At 43.7% G+C, this 26,140-nt stretch overlaps 1 protein-coding gene across 2 annotated transcripts in view; it reads right to left on the reverse strand.

Annotated features, from left to right (window-relative positions):
* MPP7 (MAGUK p55 scaffold protein 7) overlaps positions 1 to 22,945 on the reverse strand; it is a 225,602-nt gene extending 202,657 nt beyond the window's left edge. The window contains exon 1 of one of the 2 annotated variants that reach the window (XM_086333868.1): positions 22,682 to 22,945. The gene's annotated coding sequence lies outside the window, so the exon portion shown is untranslated. Of the gene's footprint in view, positions 1 to 22,364; positions 22,510 to 22,681 lie in introns of those variants that run through there. The other variant, XM_086333869.1, reaches the window with a different exon arrangement.
* Positions 22,946 to 26,140: the final 3,195 nt, after the last annotated feature.

Consider the following 26,140-nt stretch of genomic DNA (forward strand, 5'->3'; position numbering starts at 1 on the left):
CTCCAGTATTCTTGGGCTTACCTGGTGGCTCAGACAGTAAAGAATCCACCTGCAGTGAGGGAGACCTGGGTTCAATCCCTGGGTTGGGAAGAACCCCTGGAGGAGGGCATGGCAACCCACTCCAGTATTCTTGCCTGGAGAATCCCCAAAGACAGAGGAGCCCAGAGGGCTACAGTCCATGGGGTCACAAAGAGTCGGACATGACTGAGCAACTAAGCACAGCATAAACTAATTTCCTGACAACACTTGTCAACATCACATCAACTAAGAGTTCAGTAAAATTCAGTCTGTCCATAAAACATAACAATGCTGTGCTCATGCTACTGGCTTGATCCAGGAGTGTATTTTAAAATAGCTAGTATAATGTGTGTGTGTGTGTGTGTGTATATACACACTGCTTCATTCAAACAAGTGTTTAACAAGACTTTCATGAGACATACACAAATCCATCTTCCTTGACAGAAGTCTAAGGGCAGGGCTGAGATCCTCCCATAGAGCTTTGGAGCAACAATGATGCACTTGGGCAGCTGAAGGAGGCAAGACTAAGAATCACCTCTGACACTGAAACTGGTGGATGATCAAGATTCAAGCCTACGTAGCTTGACCTTTAGCATTTAAGTCAAAAAGACACCCAAGATGTAAACAATCAGACATCTTCAGCCAAACTACAATGCACCTCTAGATTCATGCCGTAGATCAACGTTTCTTGCTGTTACATGAACCTAAGGTAATTACTTGTAAAGTATACTGAAATATATGCAAATACATCTGCTATTTACACAGGTGTGTCCAACTTGTTATACTGCGACAAGGGTACTTTATGTACTTGTAAAAGTTTTATTTATATCTGTACATGTATTAAATACATATGATATAAATTCATATACATCAATGTGTGTATATATATATATAATAATTAACACAGGTAATATCAGGTATTGATAGAGACTCAAATAATGAAAAGCGGTGACATTTTGTGGAATTGCTATTTGCAACCACCTAATAGCTGAAAACAGTACTACAAAATAATTTAGTTCCAGTAGCAACTGCTGATGAATCATCAAACACAGCTAAAGGCCTCCCTCAACTAGATTCATTAACTGAATACTCATAACCATTTGCTTGGATTTTAATGTCGTACATACTTTCCCTTTTAAAAACACATAAAAGGAAGGAAGAAAAAGAACTGGAAGGTGTAAGGCTATCCAGGAACTGATGGCTGGAGATGCTGGAGCAGTTTCAGGGGTTTCATACACTAGTCATTAAACTGTACTACCTCTTACTACCGCCTATGAAAAATAATGACTTCATCACCAACCGAGTGAAACAACCCACAAGACCATTTTATGACCAAAACTACCTGGGGTAAAGGTTCAAATGTTGCCTGGAGCAGACTGAAAGAGACTGATAAGTCAGTGCCATCTAAATTAACCAGAAGTCTTTTCTGTATCATTTGGCACAATCACAAAAGACTTTTATTGCGAGAAAGATCAGCCTAAAAAAGAGTAAAAGCACGTGGATCAATGTATTTGTCCAGATCTCTTAGGTAACCTCTTTACTGGCACAGTTATCAGTAACTGGAAACATCCGTAACCAGTTATTCAGCATAGTAGGGAGAGTAAACAGTGAAATATGAAAACCCACCCACACCCACCTTAACATCTAAGGGATCATCACTAAGAACTTATGAAAGCAAAGAATCTAAAAGTCTTCTGTCTACTTTAAGGCAATGGCATCAAGAAGGCCATCACAAGATGCAAGTGCCTCTCTCCCAGTAGTCACTCTTTACATTAACAGCTCAAAGCCCTGCATTTGTTAGACTTCCCATCCCTAGACAAACGAAGTGAAGCCTGGGTGGTGCTAGTGGTAAAGAACCGATGCCAATGCAGGAAACTTGGGTTCGATTCCTGGGTCAGGAAGATCTCCTGGAGGAGGCATGGCAACCCACTCCAGTTTTCTTGTCTGAAGAATCCCATGGACAGAGGAGCCTGGTAGGCTACAGTCCATAGAGTAGCAAAGAGTTGGACACTATTGAAGCAACTTAGTATGCATGCATGCATAGAGATACACATCTCAGAATGTTGACTAGCTCAGTTCAGTCCGACTCTCTGCGACCCCATGAACTGCAGCACGCCAGGCCTCCCTGTCCATCACCAACTCCCGGAGTCCACCCAAACCCATGTCCATCGAATCGATGATGCCATCCAACCACCTCATCCTCTGTCATCCCCTTCTCCTCCTGCCCTCAATCTTTCCCAGCATCAGGTGGGAATGAGTCAGCTCATTCCCTCTCCTCTAGGATCTCCTCTAGGATGGACTGGTTGGATCTCCTTGTAGTCCAAAGGACTCTCAAGAGTCTTCTCCAACACCACATTTCAAAAGCATCAATTCTTTGGCGCTCAGCTTTCATTTTAGCCCAACTCTCACATCCATACATGACCACTGGAAAAACCATAGCCTTGACTAGACAGACCTTTGTCGGCAAAGTAAAATACTACATTTAGAGTCACTAAGGCTCTCTAAACTGTGCCCCATATTCTTCAACCATCAATAGTATTTCACACAACATTAACACCATGGAAACAATACAGGTTCATAAAATATGCTAATTTTCTCATAGCTTTTTAATAGATTAGAACTCTGACTTCCCTATAACCAGTAGTAAAACCCATCTACAGAACAATCACAGCCATGCACCCAATGCTCACGCTGGGCCCACACCACACACACTCGAGTGTCACCCTGCTCAGACCACAGATCTTGGAGGCTGCCTGGACAACCTCCTCCCTGCTTCCTGCTACTGAAAGGGAAAGAAACCTAATGTCCAGTAAAAATCAACTCCCTCCCTCCCCATGCCCTCCTGAGTTTCTGCATGCTTTCAAAGTCTGCACCATAAATAATCAGCAAACAGCGACCCTCATTATTCGCCTTTCTAATCATGTTTCATTCTGCTTTGTTCAATGTTTAGGTAGCTTATCTTTAAATGCTAAGGTCCCAAGAGGAAAACTAGACAATATCCCTCTTTGTGTCTGCCCAGAGCCTAACATTGTGCCTTTTAAATAACAGTACTGGACAGACTTTTGGGAAACAGTCAGCTAAAATTGTTATGTTCCATACCTGAAAGGTACTGTTGAACCCGAAAATGTTGCCACTAAAGAATAGCAAATGAAGAAACAAACGTCACCCGTAAGCAGAAACTGTAGTTCTCCCACTTCCCACCCAAGATCCAGCCTGTGACCAACAACATCCTCACTCCATGTGCAGACACCCCTCAGACGCAACACGTTTAAAAATGAATGTATTCCTGCTACTTCCCAGACCTGCCCCTGGACGCCCACATCAGAACTCTCAGGGTCCCTGTGGAGGCCGATCCCTCCTTCCCTCCTACATTCAACCATTCACCACATCCTGTCGTCCTCCTCATGTTCCTGAAATTAGCCCACTTCCCCCCATTGCACACCACCTCCTACCTCACCAGCCTCCCAATCATCCTTACTGTGGCCCTACAACTGTCTGCCTCCACATGACTAAAGAGCAATTGTTTAAAAAAAAAGCTGTGTGTGTGTGTGCATACATTCACGCACGTCTATCTTGTATTAGCTCACTTCCTAATGTATTAGCTGACCTAATGTATTAGCTCACTTCCAACCTGAAAACTTGATCTTAGAATCTAATCTAAAAATCTAGAAGATGGCTTAAGAAGACCTTAGACAATATAACCCCTCCTCCCCTCACCAGCTCATCTGGGATCACATTCCCCTTCACATTCAGTGCCCCAGTCTCAGATGAACAACAAGGTCCCATTGTACAACTTGGGGAATTACATTCAATACTGTGAAAACCATAGGGGAAAAAAGAATATTTAATAAATCACTTAGTCGCTCAGTTGTGTCTGACTCTTTGCGACCCCATGGACTGTAGCCTACTAGGCTCTTCTGTCCATGGGATTTTCCAGGCAAGAATACTGGAGTGGGTTGCCATTTCCTTCTCCAGGAGATCTTCCCAACCCAGGGATTGAACCCGGGTGTCCTGCATTCTGTCCTGGTAGGCTGACACTTTACCATCTGAGCCACCAGGGAAGTCATAGGGGAAAAGAACAATAAATCACTTAGCTGTACAACAGAAATTAACACAACACTGTAAATCAATTATACTTCAATTAAAAATTTATAAGGAAAAAAAAACAGAGAGTTCCGGTCTTAAATACCTGCAGTCTACACCACAACAAGCTTTGTCTCAGCTCCCAGTTTCCATGGACACTGTTCCCTCGGCCTGAAACACCGTTCCAGGCCCCATGCTGTCAGCCATGCTCAGGTTCTGTTTAACCACCACTTCCTTAGGGTGAGCCTAGACTAGATCAGCTCCCTCTGCTCCAGGTACGACCTGTGCCTCCCATGCCCTACTGAGCACACTCTCCTCCCAGCTCTGACAGCAGCCTTCCCTTCAAACACAAGCAGAAATCCTGTCCACCTTACACCCCACCATCATACTCTTGAATACCAGCTCTTGCTGAGTCCACAAGTACCAATATTCATTCACGTGTAAAGTAGTCCTAGCCAAAAAGACTTCAACCCCAGAGCATGAATGTTACCAAGTAGCAAGCTTCTATCAAGATGTTATTAAGTATCTGGCATTGGCCAGGCTGGAACAGTAGTTGAAAACAGGAGTCCAGTCCAGAAGGGACTTACAACTGAGATAAGGAAAGAGCTTCCACATAAAGGTACTAAACTTCCCTGGTACTAAGGTACTAAAGGCACCAAACTTCCTGGACTTCCCTGGTGGTCCAGTGGTTAAGATTCTGCCTTCAGCAGGACAGCCCTTATATGTGGAATCTGAAAACAAATGATACATGTGAACTTATCTACAAAGCAGAAACAGACTCAGAGAGAACAACTTATGGTTACCAGTGCAGAACAGGGGGAAAGGGCAGTTAGGGAATTTGGAATGGGCATGTACACATTGCTATAATAAAAATAGTTAACCAACAAGGACCTACTGTACAGCACAGGGAATTCTGCTCCATGTTATGTGACAGTATGGATGGGAGAGGAATTTGAGGAGGATGGACATTTTTACATGTATGACTGAGTCACTTTGCTGTCCACCTGAAACTATCACAACATTGTTAATTGGCTATACTCCAATATCAAATAAAAAATTTTTAAGAAAGACTCTGCCTTACAATGCAGGCAGCACAAGTTTGAGGCCTGATCAGGGAACTAAGGTCCTATATGCCTCCAGGTATGGCCCAAAATGTTTAAAAGATTAAAAATAAAAGTACTAAACAACAAGGTATTATTTAAAGGCAAACAAAATAATCCATGGTTGTATAGTGTTGAAAAAAACACAACAGAAAAGAGGATCTTTGAGTGGGATTATTAAAGGATGGGGAGAATGTAAATATCAAGGAAGATACCACAGGTAGAAAATGCTGAAGCATCCAGTCGGGCAAGTGTACATACTTACAGGAGTCCGGGTTTACATACATGCAAAAGTCTGATTGGAAGGGAAGGGGATAAAAGGTCAATGAGACTGAACTGATTACAGATCAAGTTTATAGTTTTTAAAGGTTAAAGCTGAATACTTAGAGAGTAGCACAATATGAAAAACAATGGAAGCTGGGTGAAGGGACAAAGACTTGATCTGATTAGGACTAACAGCCTGAACAGCGGACCGTGCCAGCGAGTGTACTTCAAGTGTGTTCTCTGACTTCAAGCCCTTGACACCCCTATAACCTGTATGCTATTATTAGTGCTCAGTTAACACATGAGAAAACCGAGTCTCAGAATATTTACAACATGTTGTTGTTGTTCAGTCACTCAGCTGTGTCCGTCTCTTTGAGACCCCATGGACTGCAGCACACCAGCCTTCCCTGTCCTTCACCATCTCCTGGAGCTTGCTCAAACTCATGTCCATTGAGTCTGTGATGCCATCCAACCATTTCATCCTGTGTCGTCCCCTTCTCCTGCCTTCAGTCTTTCCCAGCATCAGGGTCTTTTCCAAGGAGTCTTGGAGCTTCAGCTATTTACAGCATATTCAAGGTTAATATAGTTGATAAGTGCTAGAACTGGGGCTTGATTCCAGCAACTTCAGAGCCCTTAAGGGTCCACAGGGGAGAAGTCCTCTTTGAAAATAGTGCAAAGCAAGGAGTGTTTTTAAACCTAACAGGGAAGAGCCGACTCATTGGAAAAGACCCTGATGCTGGGAAGGAATGAAGGCAGGAGGAGAAGGGGACAACAGAAGATGAGATGATTGGATGGCATCACTGACTCAACGGACATGAGTTTGAGCAAACTCTGGGAGATGGTGAAGGACAGGGAAGCTTGGCGTGCTGCAGTCCATGGGGTCACAAAGAGGTAGACACTTCTGAGCGACTGAACAACAACAGGGCACAGAGGACTCAAAACCAGTGTATTCAGTGAAGCAGCAGCTAGAGCAGCAGCAGCAAGGTCAGAGGTGAGCAAACTCAAACCAAGACAGAAATCCCGTTACCAAGAAATTAGTGCAATAGGATGTCAAGGGGCGAAGCAGATCTAAAAATGAAAAACAGATGTTGGAATTCAAAAATGACACTACAGCTGCTAATCTCAGATAGGAAACAAGATAATCATGCCATAAACAGGACTTTGGGTACATTTAAAAGTGGACCTGTTTTTCCGTGTTAAGTCTTTGCGTGAGGTCACCATGATCAAACCAGTTGCAATGTCCACCAGACAGTGTGGACAATGGTAATGGAAGCTTGCTGAGAAGAACAGGTGAGGTTAATATTATCAGTACTAATGTTATGCTTAAGAAAGGTATACTTCTTAAACCAAAGGAGACATCGTTTTAATAACAAACAAAAAAAACTAGTAACTGTTAGCCAAGAAAAGGAGGAAAAACATCTAATAACACACTCCCCCACAATCCCATCTTCCCTAAGCAGTCCTAGCAACAGCGCTTCTGCATATGTCAGCTTAAGACAGAAACTCCCAGCCACCCACCCACTCGTCCCCTGCACACGATTCCACACCCATTGCAATATCTTTGCAGCATCTTTTTGGAGCAGAAAATATTGAGACTAGCCTGCCGAAGTACATGTAGAAATCTCAGCCACAAATTAGGCTTTCAACTTACAGTAGCAATTTTTAAACTTCTAACCAGTTTAAAGCATTACAAACAAAAAGATTTCTATTAAATGTTAGGGAACCAATGATGGATTTCCATTAGCAACGAGGTACAAAAAGACATCTGCAGACAATATAAAAAACTAGAATTGAAAATGTCATCTGATCTCCTTATTTCCATGACTAGCTACTATCAAAATAATTTTTCAAAAGCAAGTAACAGAATAAAGCATGCAATATATCTTTCCTGCTGCTGATCATTTTCACACCATCTATGCCCTTATGATTACAGAAACAACCATATGTTAAAGCACATTTAGAAAAAGATGGAAGGATGCAAATTCTTGTCCACAATTGCTCGTGGGGAAGAGAAGGCAAGAGAACTGGGAGGGGAGACAAATTATGCTTCAACTTTATCTACCACGTTTCCTTTCTTTCATTAAAAAAAAAAAAAAACTGAAGTAAATAGGCCAAAATGTTAACATCTGTTCATCTGGGTTGAAGGTGATGCGATGTTTACTCTGGTCTCCTTGTCATTCAAATGTTTCTGAAATTTTACCCCAATTATTCAAAAGGAAAAAAGGATCCAAGGCTCTCAACCTAATGAAAATACCACCCAGAATATATCTAATCCATCTTGCTGCCTGAATGACCCCAGCTCCACTGGGTGAAGTTCACATCTTTGCCACGCAGCCAACTTCTATTCTGGACGTATTCCAGAAGAGCCTAATTAGCAGATCTGAACTGATATTCCCCTATGGGGTGGGCCTTAATTATGGGCCAGTCCTCAGTGGCGACAACTAGGAAAGCATCCATGTCTCTTAGGGGAGCTGAGAGAAAGATTCCAGAAGGAAGAAGCTGCTACATAACTCATCTCCCTCCCACCTCCATCCGTTCCCGGTTCCCTGTCCTGCCCCCTGCATCTCCCAGGGCCAGTCCTCCATGGGGAAGCCCAAAGGCACCTCTCCTCCAGAAGAAACCCAGCACCAGTCTCCTGGGCTCCTCCTCGGCTCACCATGGAGACGCACAACAGCTTCTAGAAGAAGCCAGTTACTCTCTTAACCATCCCTGAAAACAGACGGGCAGGAGGACATAAGCATAAGGGCAATGCCCCCTCCAAGGACATGTCTGTCCATCTATTCACGCTGCCTCCTCTGTTTCTTAAAGTGCCCCTAACACCAAACCCGAGGAAATCAAATCTTAACTCTAGCTAAATGGTCCCGTAGGATTATTATGACACAGGATGACCATGGGCGCCCAGGAAAGAAGAACATTCAATGGAGGTCAGGCCTTTTAAATGGGACAAAGGCCTGGGGCTTCCCCACTGTACCCAGAGCACAGCAGGGGACTCGACACGGCTGAACCCAGGGCTTCCAGAGGACAAGGAACACATGAGCTCTTGCATCTTGTATCCTCCTTTTTTTTAAATCAACAAGGGATTCATTTTAGCAACTGCCAAGATCCTTTAAACTAAGAGGACAAAGGCACATAAAAGGCAACACTACTGTGCACGCACTCAGCCCTTTCAAGTTTTACGAAGAGTAAGATATAAAGAAGCAACACAAAGATGCTGCAGTTCACACCGCCAGGAACAAAATACCTTTAATAGGGTTTCGGCATAAAAAAGATGGTGCAATTTCTAGTGCTCTAGACTCCAGTTTAATACTAGAGCAATGAAACTGCTTAGACTCCAGACCTCTAACATAAGGCCAGGGCCCAGCCAAGAGGGGGTATGAGGACCGAGGCTTGAGCATCTTCAAGCCAGGAACCTCTATACAACAAAATCTCAACTGTCAGGGGTCAGAAGGTGGGCACATGCCTGTGACTCGGCCCAGGATGTTGGCTCAGACTACATGGAAGGCGATGCATGTCCCAGAATACACCCAACTTTGTGACCGGAGTAGAAGGTCGGTAATGGGAAACACATGTACACTTGTGGCAGATTCATTTTGATATATGGCAAAACCAATACAATATTGTAAAGTTAAAAAAAAAAGAAAGAAAGAGTAATGGAAAATAACCACAAGCGGGCCTAAATAGGACAGGCTTTGAAAGTCACAGGGTTAGAATGGGAAGGCCAAAGCATGGATGGCCACTTCCACAAAGGATGATCACATCTGCACCGCCACATGGTCGAGAAGGGATGGTAAAGGGCAGGGACGCGCTGGCCAAGCTGCCTGGACAAGAGACAAGCAGAAGTGGTGTCCGAGGAGCAGCTGCCACGAAACAGCAATAAGGAAGACACAAGAGCATCTGCTCACTGACAACCACAAAGAACAGAACATCAGCCTCCAGGCCCTCTGTGCTGTGCTGAGGTGCTCAGTCATGTCTGACTCTTTGGTACCCCATGGACTGTAGCCCACCAGGCTCCTCTGTCCATGGGATTCCCCGGGCAAGGATACTGGAGTGGGTTGCCATACCCTTCTCCAGGGGATCTTCCTGACTCAAGGATCGAACCCAGGTCTTCTGCACTGTAGGCAGATTCTTTACCATCTGAGCCAGGGCAGGAAGAAACTCTTGGAGGTGATGAATAGGCTCCTGGCACAGAGTGCAGTGATGGTTTCCAGACATACGTGAATCTCGAAACCAAATAAATCGCAGACATCAGTTTTTTGTATGTCAATCATACCTCAATCAGGAGGTTTGCAAAAATATTTTTTGTCTTATAGTTTACATTCTTAACTGTTACGATATAAGGCCTTAAGATTTTCAGTGACCCGGGCAATAAACATCAATTAAACTAGGAAGCGAGTTGGAGAAACAGTCTCTAGGACACAAGAGACTGGAGGTGGAGTCACCGTTCAGAATTCAGCCTGGGTGCCCCACAGGGTGGGAGGAAGACAGGTTTAGCTGAAAAACTCAGAGGACCTGCTGTTCATACATAATGCCTTAAAGGAAGCACGTGGATCATTCCTGCAGCCCTCCTGGGAACACGACACAAGCCCTGACATTCTTACAGGTAGGTGCCCAGGGAACCACGGGCCAGAGAAAGGGATCCACCTGAGTGTTGCCTCAGATCTACCCTCCAGGAGTCCTGTCCCTTCGGCTGATAAGACAGGGATCTGAGTGGGATACACAGTGGACTCCCAGATGTTCTCTCCCAGCCAACCACAGACGGCCTAAAGAGGTCATCGTTGGTTTTAGACAAAAGAGCAGTTCAAATCAATGCTAACTCTGAGACACTCAAACATCCAGGTGATGCCACAAAGCGACTGCACACCTGCTTCCAAAAATGAGTCTCAGGTGGGCTCAGTGGACCAGAGTTTGCTGGCACTGCGGCAGTTCAGAGTCGCTCACACAGAAAGGACGGCCAGAACTGAGATAACAGGCAGTGGCATGCGGTGGGGAGGACGGCTAAAGATGGGCCAAGGACATCCATACACACATCCATGGAGCCACTCCCACAGCTGAGGCACAGGAGCAAGGAGAAAAGCCAGGGGCAGAAAGTGAGCAGAGCAGAAGCTACACGGTCTGAGAAGTAGGAGAACGAAGCTCCCCAACCTGGCATGAAATCCATTCCATCATTCCACCCAAATCTGCATCTGACCCACCCCTGCCACAGCGCCCCCACCAAGTCACCTCCTCGCCAGTGTCCCTCTGCCCTCCTTCCCCATCCAACCCCCACTACTCCAACAGGGTGCATTATCTAAACCCCACCTGTGACCAGGACATCACCGCAAAGTCCGACAAACTTGTTTCTCCAACTGAGGTCTCTTGTGGAGGATGAAGGGTGGGCATGAAAACGACACATCTTTCTGGAATGTTGGGGCTTCTCTGCTGGCTCAGAAGGTAAAGAATCTGCCTGCAAAGCCGGAGACCTGGGTTCGATCCCTGGATTGGAAAGATCCCCTGGAGAAGGGAATGGCAACCCACTTCAGTATTCTTGCCTGGAGAATTCCATGGACAGAGGAGCCTGGCAGGTTATAGTCCATGGGGTCACAAAGAGTCGGACATGACTGAGTGACTAACACTTTCACACTTTTTCACTTTTCTGGAATGTCAGTGTTACACAATGGCAAATGATGTTGAATCTGTCGAATCAAACAAAAACTTCAGAACAACTTTATGCTTGCGGTGGGCTACTCTTTGAAGAGCCTCAGCCTTCTCCTAGGCAAATTTCTGTTATTGAGGGGTGCACTGTGGTGAAAAATTTTAGTACGCTGGCCAAAGTCAGTCAGACTTGTGTTTCTCCAGATTAAGATAAGAAGCCAAAGAAAAAAAGACTGAAGACGTATAAAACAGAAAAAGTCCAATATGAATTTAAATCATATGGTAGTCTCTTACTTTCTGGACTGGTGACCTGGCTTTGAATCCAAGCTTGATCACTTCCTAGTTATATGACTCAGGGCAAATTATTTAACTTTTCCGTGACTTGTTTTTTTTTTTTTCTATTTGTAAAATGAAAATGACAATAACTCAAAGGGCTGCTGTAAGAATTAAGCATAAATATTCTAAAGAGAGCTAGCTTAGCATAGTGCCTGGTTGACAGCATGAGATTGGCTATTATTTGTAAATTCCAAGTCCGCCCCAGTTTGTTAAAGTGTTCTGAGGCTTTTGTAAGTCCACAATTAGGCTCAGACAGGAAAACGTCTATTCTGATAAGCAGTCCTGCCATACCAGTCAGTCTGTCCCTGAGGGATATTTTAGGCTTCATACACAAAAGAGTACATTTAATTACCCAGCTCAAGAGTCCTCTTGAGATCAGAAACATGGAGAAAACCAGAAGCCAATCCAACATCATTCTTTGTCATTTACAAAGTTCAAGACACTGAACCAAAAACAAGTTAACAAACCTCAGTGTGTGAACTATGTACACTCTTCCAAGGACACCAACCTGAAATACACAGAAGAGGAAGGTCTGAAGAATCCCACTGCTGACAGCTCTTACTAATCAGTTGCCACGAGGGGTTTCACAAACGTACACAAATACTGATATCATCTTTTGTCATCTAGGTACTGAGTATCGCTCAAGTGATGAGATGGAATGTGGGGAGGGAGGGGTAGCTGAAAACCAGCCTGACCTGAAGCCGAAGGACCTGCTCCACTCACGGCTGGCACCAGCGGGCAGCAGGGTGAAAGTCTGCTGGGAGAGACTGGAAGCACCTGCCCTTTTTCTCTCACCCGAATTCCAACAGACTGTCTACTTCCATCTGACTTGTAGCCCAGATAACATGTCACCTACCGCTTTCGGTTTCTCCTAAGAAACTCCTTATTTTCTATCATCTGTTTCTCAATATTATAAATTTTTAAGAGGGGGAAATAATAAATACAGAGCCACAGAGCCCAAGCACTGCAATTAGAGAGTAGCCTCGACTTGCCACATCTGTAGAAAAGCCCGAGCAGCAATGAGGATCTGGTGCAGCCAAAAATAATAATAAATAAATAATTTTTTAAAGGGCAACTTTTCACCTATTTTATTGCACTATCAACACTTTCAAGGCAGGGTGCCTTTTACACTTTCAAATCTGGTCTCAGAACACAGTGTAAGATACATGAACAGATAGTCATACATAATAAATACATCACTGTGGAGGCAAGAAAAGTCTTGGTTTAACTAAAAAAAAAAGTTCCTAACACCACCAAGAAGTGTCTACCATTATTTTTTTTACTTCAAATAAGTTAAGCTACTTTAAGAATACAACAAAAGGACTTTTCTATTCATAGTTTCCTTTGGATTTACTTCTGCAAACCAACACAATTTAGGCTGCTGTTTCAAAGAAAAATGATGAACCCATTTCTTCATCCTGAACATGCTTCTCTTATAATCTTATACTGTTGAAAACTAATTTTTAAACCGAATATTTAACCTGCCTTTCTATACTAACTATATCTCAAATAATATAATTCCTCTTTATAAAGATATCCTAATAAATTAGAAAGGGAGACAGAATTTAAATATCACCATTTTGCAAACCCCTCATAAAATAAAGGGGTTTCCCAGGCAGAGCAATGATAAAGAAGGTAGGGGACTCGAGAGACACGGGTTCAATCCCTGGGCCAAGAAGATCCCCTGAGAAGGAAACGGCAATCCACTCCAGTACTCTTGCCTGGAAAATTCCATGGAGAGAGGAGCCTGGCAGGCTATAGTCTGTGGGATCACAAAGAGTTGGACACAACTGAGCAACTGAGAAATAAAATAATGGATCTAGAGAATGATTATTAATGACCATGAATATTACAAAGAGACAACCAACACTGTCTGAATCCAGCTACAAGTACACCACACCACTGTGAAGCAATATTGTCCCAAAAAATAGACACTGAATCAAATCAAGATCAGGTTACCATTTACAGGAAATAAAAGAACAGAAGAACAGGTTAAACCACACATTAAATTGAAAGCATCACAACAGGTTACTACCTGTTATAACTCTTTTTAATTATGATGACGTCACCAAGCAAATATTTTTTGATACACAGACACAGGACATTTCTTGCAGGTTTCTTTGTGATTATCTCCATCTAAAAAGAGGAAAATCAGCCAAGTAATAGCATGTTTACAGATGTGCTTATGCTGTCAAGAGAGAAAAATGGGCCCCTTCATACAGGTCTGGAATTGCCAATCTCAGAAATGTTTGCTTTCCTAGTGTTACTAAGCTTTCTTTCGCTGGGAAAAAATACAGCCCTGCTGAGCCAAGATGTAGCAAGTCCCTGCTTCTAAGAAGATCACTTTGGGAGGAAGAGAAGAGGTTGGATCTGGTTCAGCACCCCAAGGAGACAGAGCAGAATGAGGGGCTGGCGCTCAGCTATGCTGGAGGTGTCAGGAGCCAGCTCTTTGCTCTCAGGATCCAGGAACTCTGGGGCTCCTCAAGAACCTTTCAGGACATCCATGACATTAAAAATATGTGACAACGTTAAGAGGCTGTGCCTTTAAATAAAATAAATAAAATTTCCTGTTTGAAACTGCAAGCCAATAAATACTAATAGATACAACCCATGCAAACAAAAACATCCTTAATAATTTTTAAGAGTGTGAAGCATACTGTGACCAAAGGTCTGAAAACTGCAGCTGTGAGAACGGAGGTCAAGGCCATGCATCTTCAAAGGAGCTATCAGAGGTGACTTTGATTTCTCCTTCAAAGGAAGCACCAAAAGTTGGCAGCCCAGCAGGAGCAGGTGGCAGAGCACTTTTAACTCCACGTGGTTAAAAGTCAAGATAGTGAATACGAGCAGGAGACTGGCATCCAGGGTCCCAGTAATGTTCTGTGTCTTCACCCAAGTGCTGGTTACACAGTGTGTCTGCTTTGTGAAAATTCAGTGACCTGCACACTTAGGACAGTTGCATTACATATTTCTAGGTACCTGGTGTATGCATTTCTCTAGGTATATCTTATACTTGAATAAATTTTTTTAAATTCACAGTTTAAGATGCACAACAACTTCAGGTTTGTCCTAAGGGGAGTCATTATACACAACTTACTTTGGAAGAGCCTGATGAAAATAATCAAATATTTAACTTAAAAATTTTAATTTAAAAGCCTCAATACAGACAACCGTAACTTTTCTGGGTGAAGAGCTATATACCATCTAGGTTGGATTCCTTGCCAAGATCAGGAAGAGAATTCTGTGCTTACCTCTCGCATTTTTTAAACTGCAACAATGAAGTCATAATTTCTTAATGAAATCAAATACAACTGTAAAAAATGAAATCTCCCAACTAAAGGCAAAACTAAGGCCGGATTCCCTCCAGGGTGTTAAAGTGATCAAGTGGCCTCTATCCCTGCTAATCTTCACTGATCACCACAAGTCTAGACAAATGCAGTGAGAGACCAAACACAGAGCAAGGTGGTGAGAAGCGTAAGGAAAAGACACACGGCCATTATGTAAAGATGAAATAATCACCTTCATAGAACACCCAAAAGAAAAAGTAACCGTTAAAATACAACAGACTCAGCACAATTGCTAGGCCTGCAAAAAAGGTTAAATATAGACAGGTTAGCTAACTGACTTACATCAATACATACAGACACATCTGTATCAACAGGATTCCCTCCACAAGGGAGAAAAAATGGGGAGAACAGGAGTCAAAAGTGTCATTCACACAGAAACGAAAACTGATATACCTAGGAATTAATCCAACAAAGACGACATAGAATGTGGAGAAACGAAAACTGTATTGAAAAACCATAAATATCTTTTCCTTTTTTCTTTTTAACTGGAGTACAGCTGCTGTACAATGTTGTGCTGGTTTCTGCCGTACAACGTGAATCAGCCGTAAGTACACCTGTGTACCCTCCTTGCTGAGCCTCCTTCCATCCCATCCCACCCCTCTAGGCTGTCACAGAGCACCAGGCTGAGCTCCCTTTTTACACAGCAGTTTCCCACCATACACATACGTCAATGCTACTCTCTCAAGTCCGTTCTCTATCTATTATTGCACTGCAAATAGGTCTCTCTGATACATGGTTTCAACCATGGCCCTAGGTCAGTATCACCCGAGGCCCTTTTTAAAAATTCAACTGCGGAGCTCCACTCCCTAGAGATTCAGTTGATCTGGGTTAAACAGGCATGTCTCTAACTATCCAGTTAATTCTAACATAAAGCCAGAGTTGAAAACCACCAGCTTAAATAATTTTGAAGACGCACAGATGGGACACGCTTCCACATAGCAAAACACGTAAATAAGTTGTAATAGCGAAAATAAAAACAAAAACCAGTGTGGAACTGGAACAAACTAGAAACCCACCTTTGTTAACTAAGAATGGAGAAATATGTCCTTAACAAGACCCGGAAGGTGGAATAAATGGATGGATCAAATTGTAACAAAAATTAAGATTCTGTTCAATAAAAAAAACAACATGCAAAAAAAGGCTAAGAAAATATTTGCACTGTTTAAAATCTAATAAGAGATTAACATTGAGAATATACACACACAAAAAAAAAACCTGCTGTAATTTAAGGCTGAAACATGTGAAGATAAAGAAACCCAACGCAAAGAACATGTCAATGCCAATTCACAAAAGGCAAAACCCACACACCTAAGCAGCATCTGACAGGATACTTAACTGTACTAGTAAACAGAGAATTGCCAATCAGAACAGTAACATATGTGCCCAAGATTGCTCCATCTGTGAAATCAGATTGGAAAAAATTATAAGGTCAGAAATGATCAAATGCTAGCAAGAACGCAGGGAGTAGGAGCAAGCCACAGCCAGCCCAGGTAATAATGTGGCAGAACTCAATGAAATTACATTTATGCCCAGGAGAGAGTGCTGATGTGGGGAGGGGGAAAACACAATAAAACAACATGAGTGGCTCTGCCTGGACCCGTATTGATAGAGGGCCAGTAACTCCAGTCTGCACCCTCAGCTGGGGAGGGTCCCAGTCCCGACCACCTCATACACCCATCACAGTATGTAGCAAGTCACACACTAGACACTGTGCCCTACGCTGGGGACACAGCAGTGAAGACCAGATCCCTACCCTCAGAGCTGACATCCAATGAAGGAAACGTAAAGAGGAAACAGATAAAATTATGGTAAGCATGTGACAACTGCTACAACGGAAATAAACGGGTGTCTGTGCCAGGAAGTGATGGCATGCGGGGCTGGGGGTTGGGGGATGTCCGCCAGAGAGAGGTGGGCTCTTGGTGATGGGGGGGGGGGGGTGGGCGAGGGAGGGAGCCAGGTGTCCAGCAGCTGGGGTGGGACCTCCATGAATGCCTCCAGGGCATCAATGGCAGTCACCCCTCCCCAGGGGAGCCTGCAGGTATTCAAAAGATGACTTCTCTCCTGCAGTGAATGCCTAAAAGCCACCTTTAAGATGCCTGCTCTATAAAGTGTGGACTACAATGATTATAGCTAAACTCCAGTATATTCTGACCAAAGAGTTCAATCTTTTAAGGCGGGGGAAAAAAACATACTACCAATGTGAATATTCTACGTCCCTAAAAAAGGTTTCTCAAACTTACTAGGATCCACAAATAGCTCCTTCATTCATTAAACAGAAGTCAAGCATTCATATATCTCTCCCACAGCACACTGAAGGGAAATGAGAATACATGTAAATGTTTCTGTCTTTAAGGAACATACTTCAACTTACAAGATTCAGGATCCTATGTATTTCATTCACTAATTGATTTGTATGACTAAAAGCCAGCATTTACAGCATGCTTATAACCCTCCAGGCACTGTCGTATATGAGTTTTTACATACATTCAAGGTCATGTGATACTCTCAACATCATAATACTACATTATTGCCATTTTAGAAATGAAAACCAGAGGTAAGAAATTTGCCTGTTGTCAAAGAAAGTACTAAGTAGCAGAGCAGGAATTCAAAGCCAGATCTTTCAAAAGTCAAAGTCTGGGTTCTTCACCACTACATTTACATTCCCCCTGGAATCATGTCAGTGGATTTCGAAGTGTGGTCCTGGACCAGAAGCATCGCTAGCCATCACCCTGGAGCTTATTAGCAATGCTTATTCGCAGGGCCTATTCCCAGACCTGAGAACTTAAAAACTGTGAGTATGAAGCAGCCGCTGGAATTTTAACAATCCCTCCCCACAGTGATTCTGAGACATGGTAAAGTTTGAGAACCTCAGCTTAAAGTTTTTATACTCAACTTTGTATATGTTAAAAATGAAATGATTTCATTTTGAAAATTCCAAAATAAGAAATTTTGATCCTATTTAAAAATACTCTAAACAGATAAAAATGATATTAATTCCTCTCCTCACTGCCCACAGCCCAACATTTCCTCCCCCTGAACACTGTACCCTGATGAAATCGTCTAAAAAACAGTCAACTCTGATGGGCCTTACTGGGAACTAAATTCAAAACGTGGAAAGAGCACAGAGGTCGAAAAAGAATCTTCAAGTCAAATCACAAGCCATATTAGGAAGAGGAGAAAAAGTGGATTCTATATCAGCTGTAGAAACTTCCTAAGTCTTGGTCCATTGCTCCATAAACGATTTTATCTTTGGCTCGACTCCAAATTTTTACAACATCATTTCCACAAACTTCCAAGTGCCAGAAAAAGAAGTTATAACTCTCAGAAGTATTTGATTCTCAAGATTCAAACTGCTTTAAGTACACATACAGAGGCATTGTCTTGCAACCAGCAAGTTTTTAATCCTGGGTAAAGCTGATCAGAGACTTTTGCCACATGTACACATACACGTATAGTTGCTCAGTCGTATATGACTTTTTGTGACCCCATGGACTGCAGCCCACCAAAGCTCTTCTCTCCATGGAATTTTCCAGGCAAGAATACTGGAGCAGGTTGCCATTTCCTCCTCCAGGGGCTCTTCCTGACCCAGGGATCGAACCTGCGTCTCCTGTGTCTCCTTCACTGGCAGGCAATTCTTTACCAATGAGCCACCTGGGAAGCCCCTTTTCCCATATACACATACAAACTACAGCAAAAGTGCTGCGCTGCTGCTGCTAAGTCACTTCGGTAGCGTCCAACTCCGTGAGACCCGATAGACAGCCCACCAGGCTCTGCTGTCCCTGGGCAAGAACACTGGGAGTGGGTTGCCATTTCCTTCTCCAATGCATGAAAGTGAAAGGGAAGTCACTCAGTCGTTTCTGACTCTTCACGACCCTATGGACTGCAGCCTATCAGGCTCCTCCATCCATGGGATTTTTCAGGCAAGAGTACTGGAGTGGGTGTCATTGCCTTCTCCATATTCAAGGCTACCTATTTCTAATAAAGCCTGTTTCCAGAGGGAGTAGAAGAACATTATCAAAAATAAGTATATTGGAGGAGGGAGGAGAAGGGGATAACAGAGGATGAGATGGTTGGATGGCATCACTGACTCAATGGACACAAGTTTGAGTAAACTCTGGGAATTGGTGATGGACAGGGAGGCCTGGCGTGCTGCAGTCCACGAGGTCGCAGAGTTGGACACAACTCAGCAACTGAACTGAACCATAATTTTAGAACCTAACATACGCTAAATAATTCTTTTAAGCTGTTCACTTGCATACAAAAGTCATTCATTTTACCAACTTCGGGATTCTGCTTATTTTACATAAATTTGAAGACGGAAGCGTTAAGTGGCCCAAGCCTGGCCCTGGAGCCGCTATAATCCTGACTGAGAATGCTCAGACTTGATTCTGTGGGCTCAGGTGCAGAGAACTCCAGGAAACCCACGCTCGGGCAGCTTTCTCATCTCCCTCGTTGCTTACAACCACCCACCCTCCGTGCCCCAGCCCACACTCTCCCAAGAGCTGGCAGCTCTGCCAGGAGCTTCCCTCCTAGAAGGAGCGTCACCAACTTATTTCCCCTTCCCAAAGCGCCATCAAATCCCTTGACGACCAGAACTACTTCCAAGAAATTATACCAAATTACCAAAGCTCTCCTGCCCACGTAAAGTCAGTGGAACTGAATTATACAGACACATAGCACCCGCCAAACACCTTCCCACTTGAGTGCTCATCTTGCCTTTTAAAAGTCCAGTGTTTTCTGCAACACCTCACAAAATGCAATCACCCTAACTAGTCCTTCTTCTCCACTACCATTTCTATACCTGGTGTGGCATTATCAAAGCAGCAGCTATGTTTTCTCATCTCCCTCCTATAACAATTAGTGAGCAGCAATTAACCAGTAACTAGCAAGCCAACAGTTCCTGCCTTCCAGGGGAGAAAGCTCCTCTCTCTTTCCTACTTGAAGCTGATAATCATGTTTTTCTAAAAGAATAGAAAGATTTATTAAGTGAGCATTCAAGGAAAAAGCAAAAAAACAGTTTTACATGCCTGGGAAAAAAACCGTTTATGTGTTTGTTCATAGGAGGCATAAAACCACACTCAAATAGCTCATCATAGTTCACATAAGATTTAAACAAAACACAAACCATTAAAAACAAACAGGTTCAAGTGTATAGAAATAAAGACCAATAAACTGACACTGTTCCAGGTACCTGTCTACAGCAAGAACCAGTTTTCTCACAGGTTATTTCTAAAATTACTAACAGCTTCCTTTACTTTAAATTCACCTGCCATGTCCTTCCAATTAATCTCATTTAATAAAGCTGACTTAAATCACTCATTGCAATTCTGTCTGAACTTCAGTGATGACAGCTGTTGTACGTTTGTATCTTTGTCAGTGAAATGCTTATTTAAAAAAAAAAAAAACCTGAAATCTGCAGTAAATAGCACCCGGTGCACCATCTAGTGGAAGTACTGTAATGTTGTAATTAAATCTTTTTTGAAGGGTAGAAACCCTTAACATCACAGGGGGCTATGATCCCTAGGTAAGAATACAGGTAAATACTCTACAAGGCTTCCCTGGTGGCTCGGCGGTAAAGAATCCACCTGCAATGCAGGACAGTGGGATTCAATCCCTGGGTTGGGCAGATTCCCTGGAGAAGGAAATGGTAATCAAATCCAGTATTCTTGAATGGAAAATCCCATGGACAGAGGAACCTGGCAGGCTACAGTTCCTGGGATCACAAAGAGTCGGACATGACTTAGCGACTAAACCACCACCACTCTGCAAACAGAATAAATCTTTTTCCAACCTCCCACATCACAATGCAAGAGATGCTTATCAAAAGAAAGCTCACTTTCTGTACAAATCAGCAGATGATAAAGGTTTCTTTATGAAATGTTCTGCTTGGGTGCTAGAAATTTTAATTTGACCAAAAGAGTAAAAATTAAGTAAAGATACTGAGTGCAAAAAAGAACAAATGAGTAAACAGAATCAGAACTGGACTAACAAGGCCTATGTGAAGGATGCTTTACTTAACAAATAAGTTATTTCAAAATGTACATGTTCCACCCAGCAGAGCACCTGCCATGAATACAAGGGGTTACTTCATGATCAAATAGTTCCATTCAGTAATAAATAAGGCATTTCCATGTTCCTGATGACTAATAAATTTAACATAACCTAACAACTCCCTAGGATTCCCCACGCCTTGGGATTATTCAAGGAGTCCCTCCCATCCATCCAACTAAACCTACTTGCCATTAATCCTTGAACTCCCTTGTGTTACTCTGATCAAAGGATAGAGGATTTTACATGTTTGACACTTCTAAATTTATAGCAAAAACTTCCTGCAAAAAAAAAATCATAACCAAAATGTATTACCCTTCATTCTTATTTGCCTTATGAATATTAACTAATTCAACTGAATTCAGAAAACACTACTCAAGCCCAATGCTAAGCCAGAGATGCAAACAAAGAAAAGATTTTCGAATGTGGAAAACCTCCCAAAACTTAAAATAGAAATTTTTCACTAGGTTAAAATAGAGATGGCACCTCTAGGTTTTCTTGCCTGTGTGAAAAATGACCTTTCTGGTGAAATTCAAACTATCTTAGCAACCTAGAAGTAAAAAAAAAAGCCTAAGAGAATATTTCACTTGGAAATAACCATCTCCGCCTCTGACTGGTGTGCATGTGAACCAAACCGGCACGCAGAGAAGCTTGATTGACAGCAAGTATCTTCCTGGATCCTGCATTAAACCCCTTAACAGGTGTGTAAGAGCAGAAGTCAAGTGACCTGGGGCAGAATTCCCCTCATCTCTAGGGCCTTCAGTTTATGTACCTGCAAAATGGGCGTGGGGTGCACTACCTGCTTCCGGAGAGTTAAGAGAATACTAATATTGATGGAGTGCGGTGAGCTGCTCAATTAAAAGACCTAAATGCAGTGCACCTGGAAGGGAGGACCGTTGCGAGAGTCCTCCCTGTGCCATTTCTACTCAAACTCGTGACCTTCATTTCACTTGTGAACAAATGGAAAGCGAGAAAAGACTTTTAAGCACGTCAGAGAAAAGGTAACATCAATCGAGGTGCTTTATTAGAGGTGAATCACACCACTGCAGTCAACTGCTTAGGATTTGTCTGCAGAGTACTACTGCCTGGGTAGCAGGTGCAGCCCCCTAAAACCTAAAGCCCAGAGACTATGTTTAGAAAGGTTTTTTATTATTATAATTATTCGAATGCTAACGTTTAAAGAAATAAGAATCGCAATTCAACACCCACCCATGGAGGGAGGCAAAAAAAAAAAAAAAAATCCCACCCCCACCATCTTCCACACCAGCTCGGCATCCTCGCCTCACCCCAACCGCCCGGCCCCCACTGCAGCCCAGACAAAGGTGAGTCACACTGCTGGGTCTGCTTGTCACGGAAGAAAAAAGCCCCAAGTAAGTTCACGTTAGAGGCTACTTTGAATTTCAAAATAATAAATAAGAAGTAAATCGTGTGCCTGGGTAAACGCAGTGCAAAGCGCCGTTTCCAGGAATGTGTAACTCACACCATCTAAGTGCAGATACCTTTCTCGCTTAAAAAAATAAAAAGCCGCCGGGCTGCTCACCGCTTATCAGCAGGTCCTTCTCCCCGGAGCCCGGCTGACTCAACTCCGCGTTTCCCTCCACCTGCACATCCCCCGCCCCGCCGGACCGGCCGCCGCCCCGAGTCCCGCCGCGTCCCGGACTCCGGGGGTCCCGCCCCCACCGCCTGCCAGGTGCAGCGGCCGCGGATCCCGGCGGAGGCGCCCGAGGCGGGCGGAGTCTCCGGGAGACGCGGCCCGATCGGCCCGTGGCTGCGGCGGGAGAGCAGGGAGCTGGCCCGCCGCCCGCCCCGCGCTCGGGCTCGGGCTCGGACACGCGCTGCAGCCCTGGCGCCCCTTACCTGCTCCCAGCGGCCGTGGCCGCGGGAGGAGCACTCTCTCAGGCGTCGGCAGCCCGGGGCCGAAGTACGGAGGCTGCGGCCGTGGCCACCGCTAAGGACAATCAGCAGCCTGCGGGTTTCGGCACCGCAGCGGCAGGCGCAGGACTCTGGAGCCGGGAACCCGGCCCCCCAACCCTGGCTCCAGTCGCGAGTCACAGCCTTGGCCCCCGCCCGCGGAGGGGCGGAGCCGCGGCCGGAGGGGCGGGGCGGGAAAGCTCCGCCCACGGGGCGAGAGCACGGCGGGTGCCGTATAAAAGGCGCCTGATGATTGGTTGCGATAGGAGTGGGTGTCTCCGATTTGGAGACAGGCTCACCAGCAGCGCTTCTCTCATTGGTCAGTACAAGAAAACAAAGCTGAGTCCTGATTGGTGGCAGCCCTGTAACTCCTCTCCCTCTATGCCAATCATGGAAGCCCCGCCTCCTCCCGCTCCGCTCCGCTCCCAGGTGGCTGCGGTACTCGCGGTCTTCTACATGAGGTACCTCCTTGAAAAGAACCCGGGGTACCCAGGTTCCTTTGCTGGAAGTGAGCTTCCTTGTTCCACCGAGAGTCTTTGATTTCCGTATGAACTTGGTGAATAACAGCTAATCTTCAGCATCGCCTGGATTTAGAGCGATCTCTTGGGTATTTTTTTTAATGCTGCGTAAGATTTAGAAGGAAATTGACATGCAAAGAAAAGGCATGCAGTGTTTTCACCCTTGGCAAGATTATGCTGGAGTGTTTTTTTTAATTACCTTTCCCTGTTCCGTATTAACGTGTAATTACTTTTATAATTAGAAAAAATTAATAGAAAATTAATAAGGTGCAGAGAATGGTAAAGGCAAACTTTGACGGTATCCAGGGGCTAATACTTCGACAACAGAAGAAAATAAACGCAACACCTGATGGCCATCAAAAACGTGTAATACGATCTGGTATCGGCCCCCTTCAGTTGTCTTATAGAACTTGATAAATACCCTTTCCATATAACTACTATTTGCCCAATACACACTGTACAATGACTTACACTGTAAACAGATTTATAGCAAGAACTGAGAATCCAAAGTACAAAATAAAGCTTTAATCAAAAAGGTAGGCTACAGAAAGAAATTTAGAAGATAAATTGGAAAAGTCAGCTAATGGAATTTAAGAGAGAGAAGAATGACAGTCTTCAGAGATGAGAGAACTTTGCAGATTGAAGGCAGAGGCGGGTGGAGGGAGTGGAGATGAAGACCAGTGACCTGAAATTAGAGTCATCTGAGCTCTCAGACTGCATCAGCCCCTGTTGAAAGGCAGTGAAGCGGATCTCACCTGGAGACCACACTTGCTTAACACTCTAGCCGCTTTCCTCTTGTTTGTTCTCTTTGTCATTCCCACGAGGTTCTGAAATAGGCTATTTGAAGTGAAGCACTTCATCCAAAGGGCTTCCCAGGTGGCTCAGTGGTAAAGACTCTGCCTGCCGATGCAGGAGACACGAGATGGATAGGTAATGGCAAGCCACTCTGTTATTCTTGCCTGGAAAATCCCATGGACTGAGAAGCATGGCCGGCTACAGTCCATAGGGTCATAAAGAGTGGGATACAACTGAGCACACACCCACACTTCATCCAACAACTCTGCAAATTTTATAGTATTGAGAAGAAATGGATTTCCACAAAAGTTAAACGTAAGGAAAGAATGTTAGGATAAACATGAACTGAAAGAGTCATTAGGACAGGAGTCCTAATACAAAGAATGAGACCAACCTTTTTTCTGTCATTTCTAGAGAATAAAGATCTTTGGAGGACACAGTAACCTCATTACCTACAAAGATATTTCTTTACAAAACTCTTGTAATAAAAGGAATTCTAAATGATAGTCTGAAAATGTGTCCCAGAGTATGCTGAGAAACTAACTTACTGTTGAGATCTAGTTATGTTTAGAAGAAGAAGGAGGGTGGGCAGAGAAGAAGGGCTTAAATTGCTTGGTATGAACAAATTGGGAGGAAAACTTTCCAAAAAGTGTATTCCACAATAACACCTAAGATTCTGTCACTAAAATTCTTTCTTTGGGATTAAATAATTTATATCAAAGATTATTCTTTTATTCACTAACTCACCAAACAGGTAATCAATATGAATTACCAAATGTTAGTTCCTGCCATGGCTGGCACTCTGCTAAGTATAGTCTTGAATGAGACAGTATGGAAGCTATTCATCAGCCAGGGAAGACAGACAACGAACCACTGAACAGATGAAGTTACAGAAAGGGATCAGAGCAAAGAAGAAAACAGAGACTTGAGAGATGAAGGAGTGACTTTAATTTGGGAAAGGTTAGAGAGAAATACTCTAAGGTGAAATGCTGTACAAGAAATGATAACATTTGTGTTGCCACCTAAATAAGAAACCCTATGTCTGCAAAGTTCTAAGACTATGGCCTTCCTGGTGGGGGAAACAGCAGGGCCCTAAGCGAGGAAGAGAAGTGACATGCTGAAGAAACAGAAAGAAGGCCAGGTGGCTAGGCTGGTGCAAGAAGGGTGGAGGTACCTGGCAGGGCAGAGAGGGCAGCACGGTCTGGGAGGCAATGATTAGAAGTCTTAAAAAAAATAAAGTAAAATAGAAGTCTTTATTCTGTTGCATGGATTCCTGATATTTTTTTCTTTCCTGTCTGTCATTGTTTTTGTGTATTTGGATCAATACCTCAAACATTCATTGAAAGGTTGGCCTTCTCTCCATTTCCCTAGGTGGGCCATGTTCTTTCAGAGAGGGGCAAAGAAGACTTCTTTCTATTTAGTTGCTAAAGTTGGAATAAAATCATTAAGTGTTTAAATGGGCATTCATTCACTAAGTCAGTCTGTCAGACAAATCTTTGAAGACCATACTGTTTGCCAAGACAGGCTGGGCATAACACAAAGACCCTGGTGGATCCACCAGCAAACAAGTTTTGTACCGATGATAAGGAGACCAAGGGAGCTGTGGGAACAGAATCCTGAAGGTTCTGAGGACATGGTCCTGAAGGAAATGAGGATTCACTAAATCAGGAGTCATCCCAGTGAAGAGGGACAAGGTTCTAGGTCCAGGGAGCAACAGGCAGGAAGAAGGGACTCTAATGTGAAGCCTTAGAGACCGTTGCGTAAAAAATTAGTTCTCTGCATCTCACAAGCTGGCCTTGCATGGATGGCCCCAGAAGTGGAAAGAAAAATGCAATGAGTAAAAAGCTTCAGAAGGCAAGGGAGCTGACAGGGTATGAGAATTAATAGACTGATCGCTGTTTCACGTCATCTCCTTCATTTCTTCAACAAAAGTCATTAAAGATAGTGGACACCCACTTGTCACTATGATGTTCTTTTTTGGGATAGTAATGGGTTAAGAGTGCTAATCCTATTTGACCAGAATTAGGATGGAGCTGAAGCCCTTGAGGTAGAGATCCGTGCTTCTAGTTGCAGCCATTCCCTGTGCTGGTTG

This window comes from Bos grunniens, chromosome 13 (assembly GCF_055505025.1).
Source record: "Bos grunniens cultivar Pamir isolate PY7600 chromosome 13, Bosgru_T2T1.0, whole genome shotgun sequence".
Taxonomy (NCBI): Eukaryota; Metazoa; Chordata; class Mammalia; order Artiodactyla; family Bovidae; genus Bos; species Bos grunniens.